Raw genomic sequence first — 14,912 nt, 5'->3', positions numbered from 1 at the left:
CACACACAACAACAACAACCACAACAACAACAACAAACAAAACAAAACAAAAAACAACAAAAACAAACCCCAGACAAACACAATAACAAAAATGCCCACACACTCACGTACAAATAAACATGCATACATGGGAACAGTCTCTTTTCTCCCTCCTACCCTGTCTGTCCGTTTGTCAGTCTGTCTGTCTGCCTCTCTCTCTGTCTGTCGGTCTCTGTCGCTCACTGTCTCTCTCTCTCTCTCTCTCTCTCTCTCTCTCTGTCTCTCTCTCTCTCTGTCTCTCTCTGTCTCTTTCTCTCTCTCTTTCTCTCTCTGTCTGTCTCTGCCCCTTCCTCCTCCTCTCTCTTCCCACCCCTCCATCTCCCTTCTCCCCTCCCTACTCGCTTTCTCTCTCTCTCTCTCTCTCTCTCTCTCTCTCTCTCTCTCTCTCTCTCTCTCAGAATGCTTTTAATTCTGATCACACGTGAATGAAAAAGAAAACAAAAATCATAAACAGGTTTTTAAAAAGACATTCATAAATACTACAGTGATGCTACAAAGTTCAAATTGGAGGGGCAGGAAAAGGCAAGTTAACAACAACAACAGCAGCAGCAACAACAACAACAAAAACAATGATGATAATAATAATAATAATAATATTAATAATAATAATAATAATAATAATAATAATAATAATAATAATAATAATAATAATAATAATATTAATAATAACAATAATATATTTGGAGACGCACCAAGACGGACAAACACTCCTACACAAGACACGAACCCAAGTCAGTGTGTAAACAAACTGAATTCTTTTTACGCTCGTTTTGACAACCACGATTTCTCCGACCAGCTGACAACTGTCAAAGAAACGATTCAAAATGACCGCACAGACGATAGCAACAACAACAACAACACAAACGAAGACAATGACAAGAGCAAGGCAATTTTTGTGGTTAATATTAATGAGGTCAAGATAATTTTTAGTCGTCTGAAAGCTCACAAAGCGAGTGGACCCGATGGAGTAAAAAGTAAAATTATTAAAATGTGTTCTACTCAGCTATCTCCCATTTATACTGATATTTTCAATATGTCTTTGAAAGAACGAATAATACCACTCTCATGGAAATGCTCTGAAATAATTCCTGTCCCAAAGAAACAATCAATACAAAATTTGAACGACCTAAGACCTGTCGCTTTAACATCAGTCCTCGTGAAATGTTTAGAAAAACTGGTTTTGAAAGAACTGAGGAAATCAACAGAAGACATACAGGATAACATGAATTTGCCTATCGTGCCAAGAGGGGCGTGGAGGATGCCATTCTCGTGTTCTTAGATAACATCTACAAATACATAGACACACCAAGAAATTACTGCAGGATACTTTTTGCTGAATTTTCATCCGCATTCAACACAATCCAACCGCACATAATGGTTTCAAAATTAATTAACATGAACATAAACAAGAACATTATAGCTTGGATTCTTGAGTTCTTAACCAAATGACCTCAATATGTAAAAATAAATGGTGTAAAATCCGACCTAATATTCACAAACACCGGTGCGCCCCAAGGCTGTGTAATCTCCCCTGTCTTGTTTACGCTCTACACCAACGCCTGTACTTTTGATAACAAAAACATCAAACTAATAAAATTTGCGGATGATTCTACTTTACAAGGCCTTATAACATCAAATGAGAATGAATACAGGGACGCTGTGAATCTATTTACAAATTGGTGTGATAACCACTTCCTTATACTAAACGTAAAAAAGACAAAGGAATTAATAATAGACTTTAGAGTTAAAAAAGACCAATTGCAACCACTATTCATTAAAGATGAAGAGGTGGAGGTGGTAAGCTCTTACAAGTATCTTGGTGTAACAATCGACCACAAACTTGGCTGGTGGCATCCCCACGCTGCTCTTGTGCATAAAAAATTAAATCAAAGAATGTTTCTTTTAAGGAAATTAAGAAGTTTCTGTGTTGACAATAAGATTATGTCCCTTTTTTACCATTCTATGATTGAAAGTGTACTATTATTTTGTATTTGCTGCTGGGGTGGGAATTGTAAGGTGAAAGATAAAGAAATATTTGACAGAACCATTAAGAAAGCCAGCAAGATATCTGGATATGATTTTATAAGAATGGATGAAATGTATAACACCACACGTATAAAAAAGATAAAAAGCATTATAAACGACACATCACACCCCTTTTCCAAACAAATTGTAAGATCACGCAGCGGCAAATATGTACCTCCTAAAACAAAGAAAGAAAGATATAAAAGAAGTTTTTTACCATCTAGCATAAGGCTTTTGTCAGAATGAACATAGGTGTGTGTTGCTCTTAGAGTATGTATCTGTATATTACTCCAAAGGTCTAGTATTTAAATTCCTGCATGTGGTTGAATGATGCATTTGATGTAAATGTACATTTTGCCAGCTTTACTTCTCCTTTCATATTGAATTTTAATGAGAGTAATAAATATAATTAAAATTTTTAAATGTATACCTGCATGTGTTTTTACGGTCCTGTACAGCCAAGGAAAATTTCCCTCTGGGATAGTAAAGTACTATCTTATCTTATCTTATCTTATAATGGTAATAATAAAAACAATAACAATAATATAATAATATCAATTAATAAGTATAATTATGATAATAATAACAATTATAATAATAATAATAACAACAACAACAACAACAACAACAACAACAACAACAACAACAACAACAACAACAACAACAACAACAACAACAAAATCGTCAAGCCAGAGTCCGATTCAATGGAATACTGAGTAATAGCAGGAAAATGAACCAAGGTCTCCCACAGGGTTCGGTCCTGGCACCCATCCTCTTTCTTTTTTATATCGACGAACTGGCGAAACTACTTCCGGACGATCGTCACAATTTCACTCTACGCTGACGACGTCTCTATCCTCGCTTCATCACGCACGAGGGCAGGAACAACGGACGGCGGCGCTGGAGTCGTCATCACAACGGGGAACCCGTCCAACCCTACCGTTGTCGACACATTGAGGGAGAAAGGCGCCATATTTACGTGCTCTTTCGAGGAAGAAAGGAGAGCCTTGGAAATGGCCATTGACTGGATTGACAAAGAGTGCGATGCATCCAACTCGGTCGCTATCTTCACCGACAGTCAATCACTATGCATGGCACTAGTGGGAACATCACCATCCTTCGACCAATTGCGACAACGCATAAATAATGCAATACCTCAACCCACGATTCAGTGGATCCCTGGTCACCGCGATATCCTCGGCAACGATCCCGCTGACAGTAATGCCAAACTGGCAACAGCGCTGCCGGTCCAGGCCGCCAAATTACTTATGACAGTGCGTGCGCCCAGATAAAACTAATTACAAAAGACCCCCTTATATGCCACACGCGGACGAAGTAAGTATACAGGGCATTTTCCTTAAAACGAGAGGCTCTTATTATGTCCCGCAGTGACCAGTCATTACTGGCAAAAATCAGGACCGGTCATTTCTCTGGGCTTTGGGCCTACAAAAATAGAATAGACAAAACATCGGACCCAATATGTTCATTGTGCAGCGAGGAGCCCCAAGATTTGGAGCACTGGCTGCAGAGATGCCCCGCCACGGAGGCCCGGCGGTGGCATCTCTTCGGGGAGGATTCAGGGAGGTTGGACTGCCTCACCCGCTACCCAAGGGAGGCCGTGACCCTGGCGAAGAGCACACTCTTCGGGGCTCCGAACATTTCGAACGGATAGGCTACCACACACACACACACAACAACAACAACAACCCAAACGAACAAAAAAAAAATCGTACACTGCTTCAGAAAATTCCGATGTACAAAACCCCCACAAAAACAGAAACAAAACAGCAGAAGGAAAAGAAACAATTTTAGTTTTAAAAAAAACAACTAAAAAAAGAAATAGAAACAGTAACTCCAATAAACGTCAGTTGTGACAAAGCAATTTTAGTTTTCACATTTAAACATGATACGTCGCCCACATTTCGGAATAATTTTATGGCGAGTGACGAAAAAAAATAATATTAATCTGGCGGACAAGATTGAGGCTTGCCTGCATCGTAACTCGATTGAGTAGAGGACTGTTTATTAATATCATGCAGTTGAACAACCCATCAGTGTTCAATTACAAACACCCCCCCCCCCCCCCGGACACAACTCAACAAGAACAAGAACAAGAACAAAAATAAGAACAAGAAGAAGAAGAACAACAACAGCAACAACAACAACAACGACAACAACAGCAACAACAGCAATAACAACACCACCACCAAAAACTGAAACAAAAACTGCAATATTAAGACAATAATAACACCAACAACCAACAATAACGACACACAAATAAAACACCCTATAAATAGAATCAACGATCAATTGATCACATCATGATCATCTTACACCCTCTGTCCCACCCCCCCCCCCTCCACCCCAACTCACACACAAACACACTCGTATAAAGGTGAATCAAAGCAAAAACAACAACGTTGAGATTTCAACTATGATACTACTACTACTACTACTACTACTACTACTACTACTACTACTACTACTGCTGCTACTGCTACTGCTACTGCTACTACTATGCCTTTAGATTCTGAAATCAGGCATTCTTACGACATGGCCAGTCGAGCAAAATTGAGTCTTCTTTGAGCTTAGAAAACAAACTCTAGATCTAGTTATTTGCCCTTGTAAGAACGTCGACATCTGGAAATTTATCCTGTCATTTGATGTCAAGAATTCTTCCGAGGCATTTCACGTTGGAGTGATTAAGCTTTTTGGCATGGCTTTGGTACACCGTCCAGGTCTCAGTACCGTACATAATTGTAGACTTTCAACTTTGTCTCCATGCAACTAAAACAACTATAACAAACAACAAAACAACACACATACCAAAAACCCAAAAATTGACAGAGACGACTAACAAATCAAGTTCTTCTCGTTTTTTTAACACCTGATATCGTCATTTGCGCAGTAACAGCAATTCAAAAAAGGATGCAATAGATAAAAAGACACAGATAGATTGCAACACAGACCAACTGTTTTGTTCTCGCCTCACATGGTCGGAGTTGAAGGACTTACACCGAGCCAAAAGTTATTGAAATTATGATAATATATTAAATGTCAAGATAGATAACTCTTACAGCTTGCCGTAGACATGACTGAACATGTATCTATGACAGAGCATTATCATAGTGCGGTCAAAAACTCGTTTTGCAACTTATTGTCCAATATTTCCTAAAGTATCGAACATAGACTCTCCAGTTTTTGCACAATGACTTGTATCAATTTGTCTCAACAGATCAATATTATTGTAAATTTTAGCTTTATTCAAGAAAATTCCTCAATGAATACTAATAGAAAAATCCAAGTGGGTGGTTTCTACAGATTGGAAAAGTTATGCAGTTGGGGCGATATCCTTTTAAAAAGCAAGTCTGTCATTTTTATCTATTGTGACGATATCTTTATAGAAAGCATGTTTTGAGAACCTTTAGTACAAAAATGTGTTCCTAATAAAATACATTTCTAATAACAAGTTTTTTTCCACTAAAAAGTGACATTGGTGAGCTGTGACGTAGGTCATGCGTATGCAAAAAGTGTGTGAGAAGCGGGAAGTGTTGTGAATAAACCCATTTTCCGAGTGACGGAGATTTACAGTAATCAGTATAAATTCAAGACGAAAAGTTTATAAATCTAGCCTCAATTGTAGTGGAAAAAATCTAATTAAGTTCAGACGAATTGATACAACTTGCTGTGCAATGTATGGATGGCATTGATTCATTCGTTCAAGAGATTTTTGAGGATAAGTTCCGCCACGAATTTTTGTCCGCCCTATAATTGATTCTGAAAAAGGTTGGTATCACTTTCTTCACGTAAAACTGTGTAACTGTCAAAGTTCTACGCCCCTCCTAGGCTGAAAGGGACATTATACCTCAGCAGACAGATTGAGATCCTCGATACCCCCCCCCCCCTCTCTCTCTTTCTCTCTCTTTCTCTCTCTCTCTTTCTCTCTCTCTCTCTCTCTCTCTCTCTCTCTCTCTCTCTCTCTCTTTCTCTCTCTCTCTCTCTCTCTCTCTCTCTCTCTCTCTCTCTCTCTCTCTCTCTTTCTCTCTCTCTCTCTCAAACACACACACGAGAATCGAACTCGGAGTAACTGATTTGCCACAGACATCAGCTTTCCATTTTGGTCAAGGACTACGGTTTTTGAAATTGTGTGTGAATATTTTACGAAGTCATAGACAACTTACTGTTAAAGGTGGCAGTCATTGACCCTCCTATCAGGGCTAACTCGAGATGATGGAAAATCAGCATCCCAGCAACCAGACAGAGATGTCCCCATCCCGACCCTCTACCCTGACAATAAAAATATTCATAAACATAGAGAAAGTGAAAAACCTCGCCCCGCTAGAGAATCAAACCAACAAACGTGTTCAGCGTGCAACGGCAAAGAGTCTAACCATTACATCATAGACACTAGTAAGTGTCAGACATGGGGGGCCTTCCTATTCTCATCGGGTTGGCCGGCTTGTCCCCATTTTCATTAAGGAAGTTGTTAGGGGACTGTACAGTCCCGTAGTGCAACCCATTCGGGGACAATGCAGTCCCCTAGCGCTGCTTTTGGCACTGGGGGACTGCAAAGAAACAACCTTTGACCTTTGGATCGAGGCCAACTAGCCATCATTAGACAGACATTAACAACATTTAAATTTTCTCCCATGACAAATTGACAACATGTTGTCTGATTTGACTGTTGGCAATGTTTTTGGCAGCTATGATGTTCAGTTTTAAAAATTTAATGAGTATGGTAGTGCCAGGCAAATGGTGAGTTTTGTTGATCCCCGTAGAATTGACGTAGTCTAGATCTAGACTAGATCTCCCATGTTAAGAACGTTGCATTGGCTTCCCGTGTCAGCTAGAATGTCATATAAAATTGCAATATTATGTCATAAATGTGTCAATAACAAAGCTCCCTCATATCTTAGTGATCTCATCCAGATTTATGTTCCATCTAGATCACTAAGATCAGGCGACCAGTATCTTTTACGAGTTCCTAGAAAAGGCGGTAAAAAATTAGCCGAAAGATCGTTCGCCCACCTTGCTCCGTCAGTTTGGAACTCTCTTCCTCAACCCTTGAGACATACAACATCTGAGTCTAAATTTAAAAAATCTTTAAAGACACATTTAATGACATCCTTTTTAAGTCAGTAGATTCATGTTCAGTACAATGTTATGTAAATGTCTATGTATCCATTTAAGTATTTTGTGAATTGCAGTGTATATATTATTTTATTCTCATTTCGTGACGATGTGTAATCGTGTGCGTGTGATAAGCAAGTAGATGTGTGTGTGTGTGTGTGTGTGTGTGTGTGTGTGTGTGTACGTGTGTGTGTGTGTGTGTGTACGTGTGTGTGTGTGTGTGTGTGTGTGTGTGTGTGTGTGTGTGTGTGTGTGTGTGTGTGTGTGAGTGTGTGTTTGTGTGTGTTTGGCATACATGTGTGCGTGTTATGTGTTCGTGAGTGTGTATGCGTGTGTTTGTGTGTGTGTGTATATGTATATGTGTGTGTGTTTGTGTGTATATGAGTTTGTGTATGTGTGAGTGTGTGTGTGTGTGTCGCGTGCATGAATATTTTTCTTACATGCATTTATGTAAAGCGCCTAGAGCTGTGTTTGCACGGGAGTGGGCGCTATAGAAATGACCTTCATTATTATTATTATTATTATCTAGATCTAGATCTAGACTAGATCTAGAATCTAGATCTATATTGTAATAGTTCTTACATTGTAGGTCTAGATCTAGATTTAAATCTATTTAGATCTAGATCCTACTGATACTTAGATCTAGATCTAGCAACTGTTAAGTTAATGAGTGTGGTGGGAGAATCTGGATCTAGATATAGAGCCAAACACGGTTTATTTAAGGCGAATTTATATTTTTATGTCAACAGGTTTGTTGATCAAGAATAGGATCTATCTAGATTAGATCTAGATCTAGAAGAATCTAAATAGAGTAGTAGAATTACTTATAACGTAGACTGTATAGACAACACTACATGGTACTGGTAGTCTGCGTGTATAATATCTAAAATCTTGGCCTAGACCTAGTTTAGTATTACCAAAGATTCTCTTCTCCCAAGATATTGCAATGGAAGTGCTCAGGGGACTGTGCAAAAACTCAAAACCTAAACAAAATAGATCTAGATCTAAAAAGGGCGGAAACGAAAAAAACTGGGTGAGAATAATATAGATCTATTATATGTGTAGTATTCTCACCCCGGGTGCGAATACTCACACTGAAAGCCCAAAGAGGGATTGTAGTACATTGGAAGTAGAGAATTTTTAGTGTTACTGATACTAGGCCTACTACTTGGTCAAGATCTAGACCTAAACTAGATCTAGATCTAGGTCTAGGCCTAGATATTTGAGACACAGACTGCACATTTCAAAATTGAAGAAGAGTAGACCTACCATGTAGTATAGATATAGTCTACAGTCTATGTCATTAGTACTACTAGATCTAGATCTAGAATCTAGATCTAGACTCTAGATAGATCATCAAACCTGTCGACATAAACGATAAATTCGCCTTAAATAAACAGTGTTTGGCTCTAGATCTAGATTCTCCCACCATACTAATTAACTTAACTAGACCTAGATCTAGATCTAGGCTAGTTATGTATCAGTAGGATCTAGATCTGTCCGATGATGGCTTGTTGATCTCGATCCAAGGATCAAAGGTTGTTTCTTTGCAGTCCTCCAGTGCACAGTCCCCTAGGGGGTAGCGCTACGGGACTGTACTGTTCCCTTTCAACTTCCTTTCAGGAATAATCTGAGCGCCTATCCCGCTCCCCGTGAGCTCTAATAATATCAAACACCACCCTGCTCTCATGTTTCAGTGCAAGCTTGTTTATTATTATTTCCTTCTAAGACTGCCGAGACATCACCACATGAGTCTGGAAAAGTACTCACCCGTCTGCTGAACTGCACAGAGAGGGCACACGCAGCTACCGTTCGTTTACGTGGGGGAAACCACTGCCACATACTCAAGTACTAAATAATATAACCTCTTTGGTACAGGCGGGAGGATTCAACAATGCCTTGTCTCAAGTCCGCCTAAGAAATAAGGGGGGGGGGGGGGGGGGGATAGGTCAGGAATGGCGGTAGAGGAGGGAGTAACACTCGCACCCATTAAAAAGAATAATATGGATTCAGAAAAATTAATGGCTTATTTCTTAAGAAGCTAGCTACCTTTTGTTCTAGTATGTTTTAATGTTCTTGAGTCACCAACCACCCAGGTGTAGATGGGGAGTTAGTCTGATACACGAACCTCTATCCAAATGTAGATGTTGTGTTAGCCCAATAACATACAGAGTTAGCCCTATACCTATATCTCTATTCAAGTCTAGATGGTGAGTCAGTCCAATCGGGGACTGTTGGAGAGACCGGCCTGGTCTTCGTAATGACTTGGGAGAACGTGTTGGACACAGTGCTGGATTAAGACCCAGCTGGCCCCAAGGCATACTTCATTGAGTGGCCTGAAAAGGTTAGATATGGTGTAAAATCCCCACCACTTTATCACACACACACATATGCGCGCGCGCGCGCAAATTCAAAACTACACACACACATTACACACATTCACGGTCTGTCTGTGCTTGTGTCTGTCTGTCAGCCAGTCCAAAGTATGACAGTATGGAATAAGGACAAATACCAGTAAGATAATGTAACTAAGGTCTCACAACAATAAAATTATGCATTTTTATTTCTTACATAGGTTGCCACTTTGCGTGCTCTTGCAACAGCGAATTCATCAACGACTTTGTTATGTCGACGTTGTGCGGTAAATCGCTTTCAATTGAAGGAAGTGCTACCATTCCTAGCCTCTGCTGAGACATGGTTGAACGCTTGACGTCTTCAATGCTTTTCAATTGCGAAAATGAACGTTCGCCAGTGCAGTTAGTTGACATTAGAGACATGTACATCCGCAATGCTATCTCCGACTGTCAGATTTATATAATATGCTGCTTCCACATCGGTCACTTGCCTTGACATGGTAATGGTCAAACTTTCCTCGACACTCATCTATATATTATGTGTCTAAACTTTTTAACAATGCAATGGCTGGGCTTAGTTCAATAGTTGAACTTTGTAGTAGTTTACTGCAGCAATTGAAACGATGTAAAATGCCATTCCAAATTTCACACATGAAAGCAACTTCAATGGTGTCCATATAACTTGCAAGTGCGCTAGCTTCGTGAGACCATTCAGGTTAATATCTTTTGCAATCTCTTGTAGAGCACTTTGGAATTGTGTGTAGCCCCTGAAGACTGCTTCTGTCGCATCAGCCCGGGCAAACCACAGGGTATCCAATGGGTGTTTTGGGACAAGACATTCAGGATTTTCCTCAACGTGTCGTAATAAAATATTCCAACGATATGTTGATGCAACAGAAAAAAGAAAACAAGCGCTGCAGGACCTAAAAAAAAAGAAAGACACAGCTTCCATACAGCAATCTACAGCTGATTGACGAACTAAATTTAGAGAGTGGCTTGCGCACGGAATGTAATCCACAAGATTGTTTTTATTTTTTAAAATGTTCTGCATTCCAGTGTATTTACCAGACATGTTACTGGCATTGTCGTATGTCTGGCCACGACAATTCTCAAAGTCGATGCCTTGCTCCTCTAGGTATTGGAGCAACGTGTCTGCAAGATTCTGTCATGTGTGGCTCGAGATGTTGATGAATGTCAAAAAGCGCTCCTCGGGCTGGTGATCTACCATACTGACATAGCGTAAAACAATGGTTAACTGATCAGAATGCGCAACATCTGGAGTAGAATCTACGGAGATTGAAAAGTACCTTGCCTTAGAAATTTCCTCCTTGATGAGGTCAAGAACATGCTTGCCTAACAAGTTAATCAATTCTTCACAGGTTGTTTTTGACCGGTATGAAGTGTGTTCACGTCAGTGGTTGGCATGAGTTTTGATACGCTGAGATAGAAATGGATCAAACTGCCAAATTAGTTCTAAAATACCCAGGCAGTTCCCATTGTCCTTGGACCCAACGATTTCATTACTGCCTCGAAAAGCCAGCCCTCTCTCATAAAGAAAAATGATTGTCTTAATACAACGTGACAAAATGTTTTTCCAGTATTTTCGTTGTTCCAGTATGTTTTGGTGTAACCGCTCGTCAACTCGCCCTGCAGCAACAGTACGTTGACATAAGGTTAAGACTAAGTTTATAATATGTTTGGGACTTGTTTCATGTGTTTTTAAATAGTTGGTTATATTCTTCCAATCTGTAAACCCCTGACCAGAAAGATGTACTCGGTCTAGCGAAAACAAAAAGCAAGGGAAACAGAAAACACAGGCTTTGGCTGGAGAATGTACGAGCCAGTCACGATCAACACTACTTCTCCATTTGACAAAATGTGTTTGAATGCACTGTTATTTAAATAGCGATTCACGCAAGAAAAGTCTCGTTCTGTTTCTGGATAGTCACTGACTAAATTCCGAAACTGGTTTGCTCCGCGAGTTATGCACATTTCTAACCCATGGTCCGTTATATCACCAAGAAGCCCTACATCATTTGCTATTGTTCCTGAAGTATTATCAGTTTCGACTGTTTTAGCATCAGGTAGCTCAGCTTCAGCAGTAGGCTCTTCTTGGTTGCTGTCGATTTGAGATGAAGAAGCTTCGCTACTACTTTTCTCTTTAACATGAAAAATTGAAGTCAGTTTTGTTAATTTTTAAAAGTTCTTTTCCTTCTTTAATGTTCTTCTTCTCCAACTCCTTCGCTCGTTCCCATCCACTCTTTCGTTTTGACATTTCAAATACTAATCCTAGCAGACACTGAGGATAAACATGCACAAGAAGAGTATATTATGAAGAAACGTGGTAGAGCCTAAGTTGTGGTAGTGGTAGTGATGGTGATACTGCTGCTGCTGCTGCTGCTGCTGTTGTTGTCGTTGTTGTTTTTGCTGCTGCAATGGTTTGCATTACATTATGTCGATTCATGTCTCTATCAGCATCCTCAATATTGTATTATTGTAAAGTACTAATTCGTGTACAACTACTGACTGAGATCAGAAAGCGGTTTACTGCAAGGCCACAGTCAAAATAAAAGATATCCAGTTGCAGCCAAAGCGGCTGTCTAAAAGACCTTCTCCCACACATACACAAGAACTCTCCTGTCTTTTTCTCTCCCCCATCCCCCGCCCCCTCTTCTGCCCCCAATCCCACAAACTGTCACTTTCACGTTGTGTTTCTTCATTTTCCTGTTAGTATGAGGAAAACTTTGTTAGCGTAATTTAACACCTAGTTATACCGACATATGAATATAGCATTAGCATTGAAAATAACAATTTGGCCCACCGTTGAGTAGGCTAGCATTTAAGTCACAAGGCACTTATGATTTATACAGCGCCCACTCCAGAAGATCTGCTCTGGGGCGCTTCAATTTGGATCAGTTGAATATTTTCTGGATGGGGCCGAAACACTCAAAAGCCCGATTTCCTATTTTTGTTTTGGCATTTCTAGTTGACAATCTTATGTGTTTACTCTGTCTTGTGTTTCTAAATGATGCTTCCACACTTATGAGTTCTGTGAGATCGGACGGTCCAATTTCGCGGATTGCTTCAAAAGCTAAGAGTAGGATCTTTAGGTCAACCTCACAAGCAACTGTTAAGTTCCGAGTTCAGGGGAGGGGGAGTTGTGGAGGGGATAGGGTTTAGGCCTAAAAGAGGGGATGCCATTAAAAATTATATAAACACTGCGCTACTACTAGTAACTAGACTTAGACTAGATTTATCTAGATCTAGGTCTATTCTACGTTTTACATTATTCATTCGGAATCTTGACACTAATTTTGTAAGGTTTCAATTTGCTAAAAAACCCAACAACAACCCAAAAAAAACCTAGCACAAAAAAATAAATTTCTACTTTTTTTGTTGGCAACCCTTCCTGTCCCTTCCCTTGCTTACAATATCTAGATCTAGGCCTAATAATACATGTCTGAATTATTATACAGATAGCCTACCTTGATTTTTATTTATATCGGGGGTTTTGTAAGCACAGTTCGCCTTTCACCTCGTGTGCACTTTAAAAAAATTGAATTGGCATAAATTAGGCTAGAAATGTGGCATTCGCAGGCTTTTGATTCCAGCAGGGCCACAACTTTGGAACTGTTATCTGGGTTGCCAGGTATCTGGTGACTTTAGAGGCCAAAGGTGTTTGATTTGGAACCCAAATATTATGTTATATTCAATATAATTTTCGAAAATAATTGTGGCCTAGAGAGAGGCTAAACAATATGTCACAGCACTTTCTGAACTAGGCCAGGGACTAAAAACCCAGTCGGACTCTGGCTTGGGCTAGCTTAGGACTATTCTAGTTGTGGCCTTCCTGACTGGCCTTGCTGCGGCCTGATCAAAACGGGGGAAAAAACCGAAAAAATGTGACCTTGTTGCACCCTGTCTCTGGCTCTATTTGTGGCCTATTTTTTGAGTGGCCCCAAGGCAATTGCCTTATTTGCCTAATGGTTAATCCGGCACTGGTTGGACACTTAGTGGGTGAAAGTTGTTGCTCGCGCACTTTCGTCTGACCGGGGCTTAAACATTCTAGCTCATTTGGTCGCTTTTAAGCACAAGGGGGCTATCCCTAAAAAATATGTTTTGAGAAAATCGAAGGTAAAGTTTAAGCCCCTTGTTCAGTTTCTTTAAAAGACATGGGGAGTTTTCTATATAACCAAACACATATAGATCTACACACCAATGAAACCAAACTTCTCGTATAGGTGGGGAAATGCCCTCTGTTGATGTAGGTCAAGATTTCTGGGAACCCCCGAAATCTAGGTTAGACCGCTTGTCCTTAAAAGCGACCAATTCAACTATGTCCAGGAAACTTTGCATGGTACTTCTGCACCAGCGTCCAAGCAAAATGTTTTTTTCCCCGAAAAATCTTGATCCAATAATAAAAATATAAGTTTTTCTTTTTGGGCCCAGTATTAAAAACCGCTCTTTTGAGGCAAACATAGGATCACTAAAACAAATGACTTGCAGTAAGCTTGCATACAAATTGCTTATTTTGACTGGACTGCGAAACCGTCCTGCCCCTAAATTTCAGTGTAAGCTTGTCGATTTCATCTTCCAGCTATCTTGACGTCTCCACGTGCTCCACGTGAGTCTCGAGAATTACTCACCCCGTCTCTTGAATCGTGTTTCTTGGACGAGCGTCACGGAGTGGTGTTGAGGAAAATATTTAAATGTTTCTGGTATTTCTTGTAAATCCCCTATCATTATGTTGATCTGCTTTAGGCTTACCTGAAAGTGAAAGAAAACGTGTTGGATCCTACGTTGGCAGTGACCTTTATGAAAGGGCTTTTACTTTTAGATTCTGTTGGCTATCCAACTTTTCGTCCCGTATGCAAAGATCTGAGGAGATTTAACAGAGCAGTTTTTATTTTACCTTGTTTACAGTCAGACGAAAGTGAAAAAGCTATAGTATAGTCAACCTGCTTTAACGGCCACATGTCCAAGATAATCTCCGGAACAAATGGCCAGTTCCAGCTCCCCCCCTCCCCTTCCCCAATGTCCTTGAGATTTTGAAAATATTATGATGACACAGCCTAAGACGTCACTGGGCTAAGATAACCACTTTCCTCTCGATAATGCGTGCCGTCTTGGACAGTTCGACTGTTTGAGTATAATAGCAGGGATATTGCGCCTGGTTTAAGACTTTGCAAATGGGCTCTTGTGTTCAGAATTAGTCTGGTTGGAGGGGAAAAAAACTTGACGAAGGGGTAACGTAAACGTGATGTAAAAAGCTGGTTTGCGTAGATAGTGGTGTGATAAGCCTTGGCTTCAATTTTGACCGAGTAGGATAATAGAAAAAACAAACAAACCCCGAAACCGCAACCC

This window comes from Aplysia californica, unplaced genomic scaffold (assembly GCF_000002075.1).
Source record: "Aplysia californica isolate F4 #8 unplaced genomic scaffold, AplCal3.0 scaffold00232, whole genome shotgun sequence".
Lineage (NCBI taxonomy): Eukaryota > Metazoa > Mollusca > Gastropoda > Aplysiida > Aplysiidae > Aplysia > Aplysia californica.
This window is presented reverse-complemented; position numbering follows the sequence as displayed.